The following is a 12,394-nucleotide window of genomic DNA, read 5'->3' on the forward strand; positions in this document are numbered from 1 at the left end:
TAATCCCATTTTAAGGCATGTCTACCAGATATATATATACACTTGTTTACCAAAAGGCAGGTAAAAGAATGCTAAGATTAGTACTTTTGTTTTAGTCCCAAACTGGAAATTATACAACTGTATATGGAAAAAATGATAAACAAATAGTTGTAGATACAGACAATGAAAAAATTTATAGCACTAGGTGAGAGAATAAATTATAAGACACAATATGGCTAATCTCACAAAACTAATGTTCAGTTTTAAAAAAGCCAAAGACAAAGAGTAATACAGTAATACGGTAATGAAGTTCCAACAAACAACACTAATCTATGACTTTAGAAGTCAAGATAGTGGGGGCTATAATGGTTAAAAGAAAGAAGGAAGACCTGTTCTGAGATACTGGTAATATACGAATTATATGAGTGCTTTCAACTTGTAAAAATTAATGATCTCTACACTTATGATCTGTGCATTTGCTGAATACATATTGTATTTCATTAAAAATTTTAAAATATAGGGTGCCTGTCTGGTTCAGTTGGAAGAACATGTGACTCTTGATCTTGGGGTTGTGAGTTTGAGTCCCATGTTGGGTGTAGAGATTACTTAAATAAATACTAAATAAACTTTTAAAATGTTTAAATTTGCATATATATCTTATACACTTTTAATTATTTGTATGACTTTTTATAACAAACCTTAAAAGAATAAAAGAGGAAACTGCAAACAATTTTTGTGAGGTAAGAAGAGAGAGATTACCATTGGATTTGGCAACAAATAGTGATCTTCGTAAAGAATATCTTACTTGTAGTTGTTACAGATTGGCCTAATCCAAGAAAACTAGGGAGAAAATGTGGGATGGGCAGGTTGAAGATGTAATTTTAAAAACTCAGAATTTTCCCATGAAGAGAAATTGAGGAATCTTGTGAAATGCCTTTGTGTGGAGGCAGTGATTTCTATTGATCGCTGCTCTCTGTAATTTGGTATGCTAAAGAGAATGATGTAGCACAGAATAAGAAGGTGGTAATGTATGAAACAAAAGCTTATTTTGTTGGAAATGTTCTAGAAAATGCCTAAAGGAAAGGGATCTAGACCTCTAGATCTAGGTTGAGAGATTATCTTTCATAGGAGTGGAGGAACGTTAGGTATAATAACAAAGTGAAAGCAAAGATTATTGGGAATAGATTGGTAGTTTGGGTGGTAAAAAAAGGGGGGGGGAGTATTATAGTCATATTTATAATGCCTTCTCAGGGTGTCTGGGTGGCTCAGTCAGTTAAATGTCCGACTTCAACTCAGGTCATTATCTCACAGTTAATGAGTTTGAGCCCTGCACTGGGCTCTGTGCTGACAGCTCAGAGCCTGGAGCCTGCTTCAAATTCCTTGTCTCCCTCTCTCTCTTCCCCTCCCCTGCTCATGCTCTGTCTCACTCTCTATCAAAAGTAAAAAATAAAAAAAGTAAAAATAAATTATAATGCCTTCTCTACAATATATGAAACAAAGCCATCAGTCAATGGAGGGACTTAAAATAGGTTGAAGAGAGAAAGGAAATAAGAAATTTTCATTTGAAAAAATAGAAAAGCAGACATCATAATGAATTATGGTATTGTTCCTTTCTTTCCCCCTTAACCATGAATTTATGTTACTACTAATCAAGACAGTTTTGTGTTGCCTCCTCACCAGTACTCGTAATTGCTAAGCTGAGTCAAAATGTTGGCTGATATTTGGGTTTAAATTGAGTTCATGTCATACTGGAGAGTATAGATGAAGTATATAAAGATAGTATACTGTAGGGATTCTGCAAGTGACTAATTATAATAATTGTCTTACATTCTAATATTAATAGTCTAGGAAGTAAAAATGTAGGATCAGTGTATTAGAAAATAGTAAAGTTAAAGTTTTGTAATACTAGAAAGAATGAGCTATTATAGGTTTGGTGGTCAGAGTTTAGGATGTTTGAAGTTAATTTTCTGACATGATGCAGTTATTGATAATGAGGAAGTCAAATATATAACAAGAAGAGTAGTTAGAATAGATGAATTTGAGAAAAAAAAACAAATTTGGAAATGAGGTAGTTAACATTACAATGGGAATAGACTAGAACAATGCTATCCCAAAGAAAGATTATGCAAGCCACATATTTAGTCACACATATATTTAAAATTCTTAGTAGCCACATTATAGAAAGCAAAAAGAGACAGTCAAAATTCACTTTAATGTAATAATATATTTTATTTAACCTGATACATAGAAAATGTTATTTTTTTTTACATTTAGTTAATGTAGCATTTTAATGAGATATATTTTGGCTATGTATAGTTTTGCCAGCTAAATCTTTGAAGTGTTATGATCTTATAGTTTCCATATACTTTAATTCAAACTAGCCACATTTCAAGTGTGTAACAGCTATTTATGACTGGCAGCTAATGTATTGGACAATAAATAACTAAAAATAATAACACTAATATGCCTAGGAAAAGTCTAAATCTGGAAATAAAATACCAGATTTCTCATGAATAATAAGTGAAATCACAAGGGAAATTAGGAAATATTTTGAATTGAATGGCATTGAAAATACAAATACCAAAATTTGTGAAATAATTTGAAGAAGACACAAACAAGTGGAAAGATATGTTCATGAGCTAGACGAATTAATATTGTTAAAATGTCCATATTATTTAAAGCCACCTATAGGTTCAATTGCAGACATAGGAAAAGCAATCATAAATTTCATATGGAAATACAAAAGACACCCAGTAGCTAAAGTAATCCTGAGAAAGAACAAAGCTGAAGATATCACAATTCCTGATTTCAAGCTATAGTATAAAGCTATATTAATCAAAACAGTATGATACTGGCATAAAAACAGAACCATAGCCAATGGAACAGAATCAAGAGACCAGAAATAAATCCGTGTGTATATGGTCAATTAACATTTGACAAGGGCCAAGAATACTTGGTGGAGTAAAGGAAGTCTCTTCAGTAAACAATGATGGGAAAAAATGGATATTCACACGTAAAAGGATGAAACCAGACCCCTATTTTACACCACTCACAAAAATTAACTGTAAATGTATTAAAGACTTAAATGTAGGACCAGAAACAAAGAACTCTTAGAAGAAAACACAGGGAAAAAAACTCATTGGCATGGTTCTGAGAATGATTATTTGGATAGCACATCAAAAGTACAAGCAGCAAAATTAAAAAAAAATGGAACTACATAAAACTATAAACTTCTGCACAAAAACAAATTATCAACAAAATAAAAATCAACTTACAGAATAGAATATATTTGCAAATTATATGTCTGATAAAGGATTAATATAAAAAATATATAAAGAGCTCATACAATTTAATTTAAAAAAAGTAATTCAGCTAAAAATTGGGCAAAGGACCTGAATAAACTTTTTCCAATATAAGATATTCAAATGGCCAAAAGGTACATGAAAAGGTGTTCAATATCACTAAATCATTTAGGGAAATGCAAATCAAAATCATGAAATATATTACCACACATATATTAGAATGACTACCATCAAAAAGACAAGAGATAAATGCTGGCAAGAAAGTGAGGGAAAGAGAACCCTTTTGAACCGTTGGTGGAAATTTAAAATTGGTGCAGCCACTATGAAAAACAGTATGGAGGTTTCTCAAAAAATTAAAAATAGAACTAGCATATTATCCCACAATTGTGCATATAGGTATATAGCCAAAGGAAACACAATCACTATATTGAAGACATATCTGCATTCACAATAATCAAGACATGGAAATAACCTGAGTCCATCAACAGGTGAATAGATAATGTGGGATACATAGAAATATATATACACATATAAATATATGAATATTATTTAGCCATAAACAGGAAATCCTGCCATTTGTGACATGGATGAACCTTGAAGACATTATGCTAAGTGAAATAAGTCAGAGAAGGACAAAGACATACTGTATGATCTCACTTGTATGTGGAATCTAAGAAAAAATTTAAAAAAATACAAAACAAGCTTATACAAAAAAAGATCAGGGGCGCCTGGGTGGTTCAATCAGTTAAGCGTCTGACTTCGGCTCTGGTCATGATCTCACTGTTTGTGATATCGAGCCCTGCATCGGGTTCTGTGCTGACTGCTCAGAGCCTGGAGCCTGTTTCAGATTTTGTGTCTCCCTCTCCCTCTCTCTGCCCCTCTTCCACTCATACTCTGTCTCTGTCTCTCTCTCAAAAATAAACATTTAAAAAAAATTTTTTTAAAAAGATAAAATTTATGGTTATCAGAGGTGGAGGAATTGGATGAAGATGATCAAAAAGTACAAATTTCCACTTATAAGAGCAATAAATTCTGGGGATACAACGTACAGCATGATAACTATAATTAACATTGCTGTATGGTGTATCTGAAAGCTGCTATAAGAGAGTAGATCCTAAAAGTTCTCATTACAAGGAAAACAACTACATGAAGAGATGAATGCTCACTGAATTTATTATAGTAATCATTTTGCAATATATGTATGTCAAGTCATTATGCAGCACACCTTAAACTTACACAGAGATGCATATCAGTTATAGCTCATTAAAACTGAAAGAAAAAAAAAAAAGTGCCAGCAGGGCCACATACCTTCTAGAGACTACCGGTGAATAGATTCCTTGCCTTTTCTAGTTTCTGTAGGCTGCCTGCATTACTTAGCTCCTGGACTCCTTCTAGCAATGTTTGTTTTTTGTTTTTGTTTTTTTTAATCTCTGCTACGATGATCTCTTTCTCCGATTCTGATCCTCTTGCCTTCCACTCATAAGGACCCTTATGATTACATTCCACCCCTGAAGGTAATCTAGGACAATATGTCTATCTCAGGATCCTTAACTTAATAACATTTCAAAGTCTCTCTTGTCATTTAATTTTGGGGAATAAGATGTGGACATCTTTGGGGAGGAATTAATCTACTTGCCACATCAATACCCAAACATAAGAAACTAGGGGAAAAGAGCACAATAAACTGAAAGTAAGTAAGTAAATAAGTAAGTATAAATAAAAATAAATAAATAAATAAATAAATAAATAAATAAATAAATAAATAAGATAGTAAAAATCCACTTAAGACAATTAACAATTAATAATTCCTTCAGTTGATCAACAAAATAGACAAACTTCTAACTGGACTGATCAATAAAATTCAGAGAAAACCAATTCACCAATATTAGGAATAAAAATAGGGATCTTTACATCACGGATCCTATTGCCATTAAAATGATAAGATAATGGAAAAAAAAGTTGCCAACAAATTCAACTGCTTAGGTGAATTGAACATTTCCTAAAAGTACAACTCACTAAGAAAATTTTTTTTCAGAAAATAGAAAAGAAAGTACCTCTATGTAATCTGTTTTATGAGGCCAACATAACACTTACACTAAAATCTGACAATATAGCATGCTAGAAATGTTACAATAATGCAAAAAAAATTACACCTAGAATAAAGAACAGAAATAATTAACCAAAATCAAACTTAAGAATGGGTTGTTTATGTGGCAGGGCTATTTACAATTATTTTCCCTTTGTATGCTCCCATAAACATCTTCATTTAATTTAAAGAACACTTTATTTAATGGCTACATATAATTTTTAAGAGACAACATTACAAGTCTTTTAATAAATTGAGATATGTAACAACAGAAGAACTCATAGAATTGGATAGAACAAGAAAACCAACATAACTTGACATAGGGACAAAGATATTTAACATTCAACAAAAATCTGTTATCTCCTCTATACCTCCACACACCCTAATTTGTGTGGAGTGATATGACTATTTATAACTAATAAATTCAATCTGAAATGATTCGTGTTACTGAGCCAGTAAAAAGCACCCATATGGTCAAGCAGGTCTCAGTGTCCTTACTGTGTTAACATAGTACACACAGATTGAGATGGTGACATCACAAGATAGAGGCAGTCTGGGTGACTGGGTCTGACACTGAGCTGGTCCACACAATTCTTCCTTACTCAAATCAGCTGCCCAAACAGAGTCTCTTGTTCCTCCATCTACTTCTGAACTTGGGTAGACCATCACTCTGTAGGACATTGGATCTGGCCAGGAGGATGACTTTCAACCAATGGAAATTAGGAGGTAAGATAGAGCCAGTATATTAATGCACCAATTATTTCTCATTAACTGTTCCCAACCTCACTTTCCCAATACTGTTGGTCTGTAGGTGTCACATATGACCAAACAATATTTTATATCTATATAGGCCTTGTCATGAAGTGGCACTCAGCCAGGAAATGCATCATAATCATTCCTTAGTCTTCTCTGCCTCCCATGCTTTTTCCATCATTCTGCCTGTCCTGGGATTGCACTTTACAAATAAATCTTCAGCAATTAATTCTTACTCCAGATTATTTTCCCCCTAGTAAAAATAGGTAAGGCTACTGACACTGAAAATGTTCTAGAAATATACTTTCAGGATAGGATTTTTTTGAGTTCATTTTATTTATTTTGAAGAGGGTGGTGTAGAAAGACAAGGAGATAGAAAATTCCAAGCAAACTTCATGCTGTCAGCACAGAGCCCAACGTGGAGCTCAAACTCACAAACTGTGAGATCATGACCTAAGCCAAAATCAAGTCAGACGCTTGACTGACTGTGCCACCTAGACACCCCAGGGTAGGATTTTTGAGTTGTATTGTGCAAAATGACAAGAAGTTGACATTCTGGTGGTAGGTGGGATAGTAATAACCCCTGTCAGGCAGTAGCATCATACTTAACCTTTCCTCTGTTGTTATTTGGGATGAAGCTCAAGTGGAGGACAGGAATCAGGAGATAGAATTATACAGTTATTAATCTAATGGGAGCCAAGTAAATTATACATATTTGGACCGAAAATCTGATTAATAGTAATAAATACCATAAAAAGAAAAGGTTAGACTCAAAGCAATTGATTGCTAACTGACAGAATGATCTGAAACCCAGAGAATATCAATAACTTTTGAAAGTAACTTTTACCTTGTGTAGTCATAAGGCAGACTGTGATGAAAATCAGAAAAGAATCCACCAAAAAGATGAAAGAGGTGAAAAGGTGAATAAGTTCATAGCAGGTACCCCAAAAGTTGAGGCATTAATATTTTTGAGAAAAAACTCCCATCACCTGTCAATACAACCAAGTTGATAACTGGCATTAATTTTAGCAGAAAAGAACCATGTCACAGAAAAAAAATGCTAATGATTTGGGAGATTATGTATACATATATATAGATAAAGTTAAAGATATAGATATAGATATAGATAGATATATGGATCATCTACACAAGGATGATGGAGTAATATAAACCCGAAGAGGGCAGAATCCACTGAACAAAGGAGCACTTATCTTTAACTTGACATTTGATGTTTTTTCAAGTACATTTGGTGCTTGAAGTTGGTCTAATATTTTGATATGGCTTTTTAAAATCTGAATTTGATGATGGTCTGTAGGAGACATTCTTAAACTTTAGTATGAATAAGAATTATTTGGAAATCATATTAAAACACAAATTACTGGGGCCTCTTCACAGAGCTTCTGATCTAGTAGGCGTGGGTTGGGGACAAAATTATGCATTTCTAGCAAGATCCAGATTCTGCTGATGCTGGTTCTTGCAACATAGTTTGAAAAACACAGCCCTACAGTAAAAATAATATAGATACTAGAATTTCCTTGAAAAATTATGTGATAACTTTCTGGAAATTCAGAGAAGATCCATTCTATTTGAATGAACTGATTATATATGATCTGAGAACCCAGAACATAATGCCTCCTGAAGATAATGCCCAAGAGAGCCTCCAGGATGACTTTAATAAAAAGTAAGAAATGTGCCAATGATAAAAACATCAGCATATATGAGAAGCTCGATAATCCTTAATAGTGGCCAGGGTTGAGAATAGGAATGCTGCCATGCATGGAAAGTGAGTTCCTTAGTATCTATAACGATGCAATCCTGGAAAAAACAGAGTCAGAGTAGCCATACTTAAGCATTAAAGTTAGAGAGGATGTAATATCACTTATAAGCAATAAGAGTAGTAATCAGAATGTCATCTAATTATTGAGAGATTTGTAGTAGATGCACTTTGTGGGCATTTAGCTGTACTCATTATGAAATGTCCATACATATATGTCTTACACAGACTTCATCACCAATTTCCCAATCCTGCTACTTCTAAGGTCTTGGACATCAAGACAAACTATTACCAATTTCTTATGAATTGGTGGAGAACCATATTGATGGCCATTTCTTACTTCAAACTGTAAGTAGACATCCAAAGGTACCAAAGTGGAAGTATTTTTCATCATCATCTTTTTTTTTTTTTTCAGATTTATCCCTGAGTGGGGCTTTAATGCTTAAACTGTCCCACCTATTCAGATTATGCTGGCGTATAATGTATAGTAATCCATAATCCACACTCAAATGTCTTCCTCTTTAGTCATCTAGTCATAAGGAACTCCCCAGGATTGCATAAACATGGATTGAAAGAGAAGAGGCAAGGCAATAGGAATAAATGTCAAAAGAGTCTGAGCCATCTGCTCATGCAACTTACGTTCACTTCTGAGTCTGCCTGAACTCATTCTCCTGTAAATCATTTTCATCTGATGATACACTGCTGCTGCGCATGCTCCACTCTATGGCAGGTTCAATCAGACAATACTCAATTCATAATCAGAAGCCTAGGCCTCATGATTAGTAGACTTTTTTATGGTTATGCATTGTCTCTACTTGAGTCCATTAGCAAGCCAGTTGTTTCTCAAAAGATTAGATACCTGCAGAATAAAGAAGATACGCTAAAGTTTTGTGCTATGATTTTCCTATTGATATTTCCAGAGGCTTCATATCACACCAGTGCTTGAAGTATCAGTATTCTGCCAGTTTGTAAGGTTTAAGTGTGAGAGCAGTTGTGATGCAGCCTGGATTCGCTACAGAGCTTTCTCTTGCTCTGTCCCCCTGGAAACTGGCAGCCAAACAGGTAAATTTGTAAATAGGTGAATACAGCTCACACAACTATGGTAATTTTAGCCTCCCAAACCACAAAAGACCTAAAATTATTGTTCTTTTTTCAGGGCAAGTGATGTCAGGCTCAAAAGCTTTTCTTGGTGAGGATATCTGAATTTGCTCAAAATCGCAGAACTGTTAGAAACTTTACTGAGGTAGGGGCAGCTGGGTGGCTCAGTCAATTAAGCATCTTACTTCAGCTCAGGTCATGATCTCACGGCCCTTGGGTTCCAGCCCCACTTCGGGTTCTGTGCTGACAGACAGCTCAGTGTTGGAGTCTGCTTCAGATTCTGTGTCTCCCTCTCTGCTTCTCTCCTACCTGTACTCTGTCTCTGTTTCTCTCAAAAAACAAAAAACAAAAAACAAAAAACAAAAACATTAATTAAAAAAAAACTTTATTGAAGTAAAAAGTGCTCTTGTTTTTTTTCAAGTTTAAATCCCATACATCTCTTATTAAAACATCTAAAGTACTTGCTACTTTCTGTTCACCAATCAAATCAGCATAATATTAATACAGTGGGCTAGTATGATACTTTATGAAATTTCAAGATTTCATGATCTCTCAATTTTAATGATCTCTCTGGAGGCAATTTCTGCTTTAGAACAAAATGGAGTAACATTAACCTTACTTACCCTCTCAAAATAAACAACTAAACTCCAAAAATATAGAAATATCTGTTTTCAGATGTTAGATAGCAAACATCCCAGTCAGGGACCTCTAAAGAAAAGGAACAACTGACTGAGTTCTGTTATTGCCACAAATTACAGCTGGGAGAGAATTTTCTGGCTGTAGCAAGCAAAAGGGGAACCCAGTCAAAACACATCAGTGTTCCTGAGTTGAAGATATGGAGTCATAATCCTTGGCAGTTCAAGGCACATAGAGTTTGCAGAACACAGTGTCAGAGAATATAGAGCTCCAATGCCCTGTTACTCCATCATGGCTGGAAGAAATTTGGTGATGGATAATTTTTTTTTGTATGTATACAAATATTGTTGAGCTTTGTGCTGGAATATATTGAATCTTCTTGGAAAGAGTTTGATCCCTTCACAGATTATTAGGTAGAAACAGAATAGACTTAATCTGGGGCTCATTTTTATTCCTGCATAACAGGAAATCACAGGATTTCACAAAATCTTGGTGAAATAGATGAAAGAATGCATTGAAAGGACAGTGGTCCTTGAGAGACAGGAAACAAATGCTGTAACACAAAATTGCCTAAGCTTATTGTTGGAAGAAATACAGTGCTGGGAATAATCCCTGTCTCCAGCAGCTAGAATGAAAAAAAACTTCATTATTCATGGAATATTGGATAAAGTGCTCAAAAAGAATTTTGCCTCAGTAGAGAAGAAAATTATTCTTTGAGTAAATACTGCACTAATCTCACCTAACAGAAACTCATATTAATCTATTTCAAAAACTTGGGCAAAAAGCCATTTATATGAGTTTTATAGAATCATTTAAAACTTCCTTTTTTTCCTATTTTTTTTACTGAATATGCAAATGTGGTCATAGTTGATACATGGCTTTCTTTTTACTCTATAAAACCTTTTCTTTCCACAACACAAAACAGGAATTCTTGCTGAAACAATGTATTTACTTATTGTACAAGTCTGTGAGAAAAAACATGTTTTTAGTTCAAATATTATCTAACTTTCATATATATTAGTTAAAGAAGATTAGTGTTTTCAGCTACAATTTAGTGCATCTAATCATTGTAATTAGGTTATGCAGTTTTATTCAGATAATGAGTTCAAATATTTGCTGATGATACATGAATACTGAATTAAAATATTCTGTCAAAATTTAAAACTCAACTCCACAGTACCATGGCATTTGAAATCTGCTGTCAAAGATTTCATGCAGACATTCAAGTAAAATATATATATATATATGTTACATATAATATATATGTGTATATATTATGTGTATATATATATATTTAACTTATTATTGAAAACATAAAGTATCTTCTTTTTGAAATTTTCATAGCATTTAAATTAAATTTGTATGTACATTCATTTGGTTTATTTTCCATTTATTTCTTAGAACTAACTGATAATATTTACCTTGAGAATACCATTTTATATTCTGTGTCTGTGAAAGAAATGTATTTTCTATGAATAAAACAACAAATATTTTTACATTTTTCTCTATGGTAAGGAACCATTGCTTTATTTAGATTCTCACATTATATATTATACACGGATTACATTCATTTGAATACTTTTAAATAACACCATACAGCATATGATTAAATTAACTCTTTAAAGCTATAGTCAATTGTTTTCACTGGGAGTGAGTACTTATTTTTTATAAGTCATTAGAGTAGATACTATAAAGATTCAAATACAAAATACAAAATGTATGGCATGTTCATTGCCATAGAGCAAGTTGAGTAAGGATGATGAAAGTAACATTGATGACTGCAAAAGAAGACAAAATACTATAGGAAGGTTATTAACAATGATATAAGAAGATAGCATGGAGCTGTATTGCATATAGGTAGGGGATTAAGACACATCTTCCTAAAGTAGGCTACATCATTTTGGGGTCTCAAGAACTGGGGAGTATGATAGAAATTTTCATTTCTACCAAACTTAAAGTTCATTGGTAGGATGTTAGATCATGAGATAGGTGGAGATGGCATCCAAGAACAGTAAAGCCTCAGCTCAGAGTGAGCTTGAGCTGAAAACCACAAATTCATACAGGCTTTTGATCCACAGAGAGACTGCAGAGCCAATTAGGCTTCTGAGAAGGTTAGCCTATTCCAGAATATCAGAACCTGGATGGGGAGAAGAAGTCTTCTACCTGGTAGTGCAACCCAATGAAGGATGTGGGAGTCTGAGCAGGGAGAGATGGGTATTTGTGCATGGGAGAAGGGCCACAGTGGAGGTGGAATATTTGGTACATATGGAGAATTGATTAAATAAGAACACATATTAAGGTAATTTTAATAAGGTGCCTTCTGCCAGAGACTGTAGTTAGAAACAGGGAGAATACAACGTACTTTATGGCACCGGGCTCAGAACAATGTGAATTTGTGGTTTTCAACTGATAGGTAGATATATTGATTGATAAATTGATAAATAGATGGATAAATATAGACCTAGATGTACATATTTATATTTACTTTTATACAAAAATTGCCTAGTTCTCTCTGCCAAGATGGTCTAGGAACAGCAGTATTTCAAAAGTAATAAGCATACCAGCATGCCTAACTCATAATTCTTAGTTTCTGTGACATTTTTTCACCAAATAAACCAGGACATCTTGGAAAAATGTCTGATTTGAGGTCTGGACAATGAGAGTACAAAATGAGTCTGGAGCATCTTGTTCTTCCAGAAAGTGAGAAAGTGTTCAAAAAAAAAAGTGCTCAAAGAATGATACTATATCAAAAAGACACAGAAATGA

Source organism: Felis catus, chromosome B3 (assembly GCF_018350175.1).
Source record: "Felis catus isolate Fca126 chromosome B3, F.catus_Fca126_mat1.0, whole genome shotgun sequence".
In the NCBI taxonomy this organism is placed as follows: Eukaryota; Metazoa; Chordata; class Mammalia; order Carnivora; family Felidae; genus Felis; species Felis catus.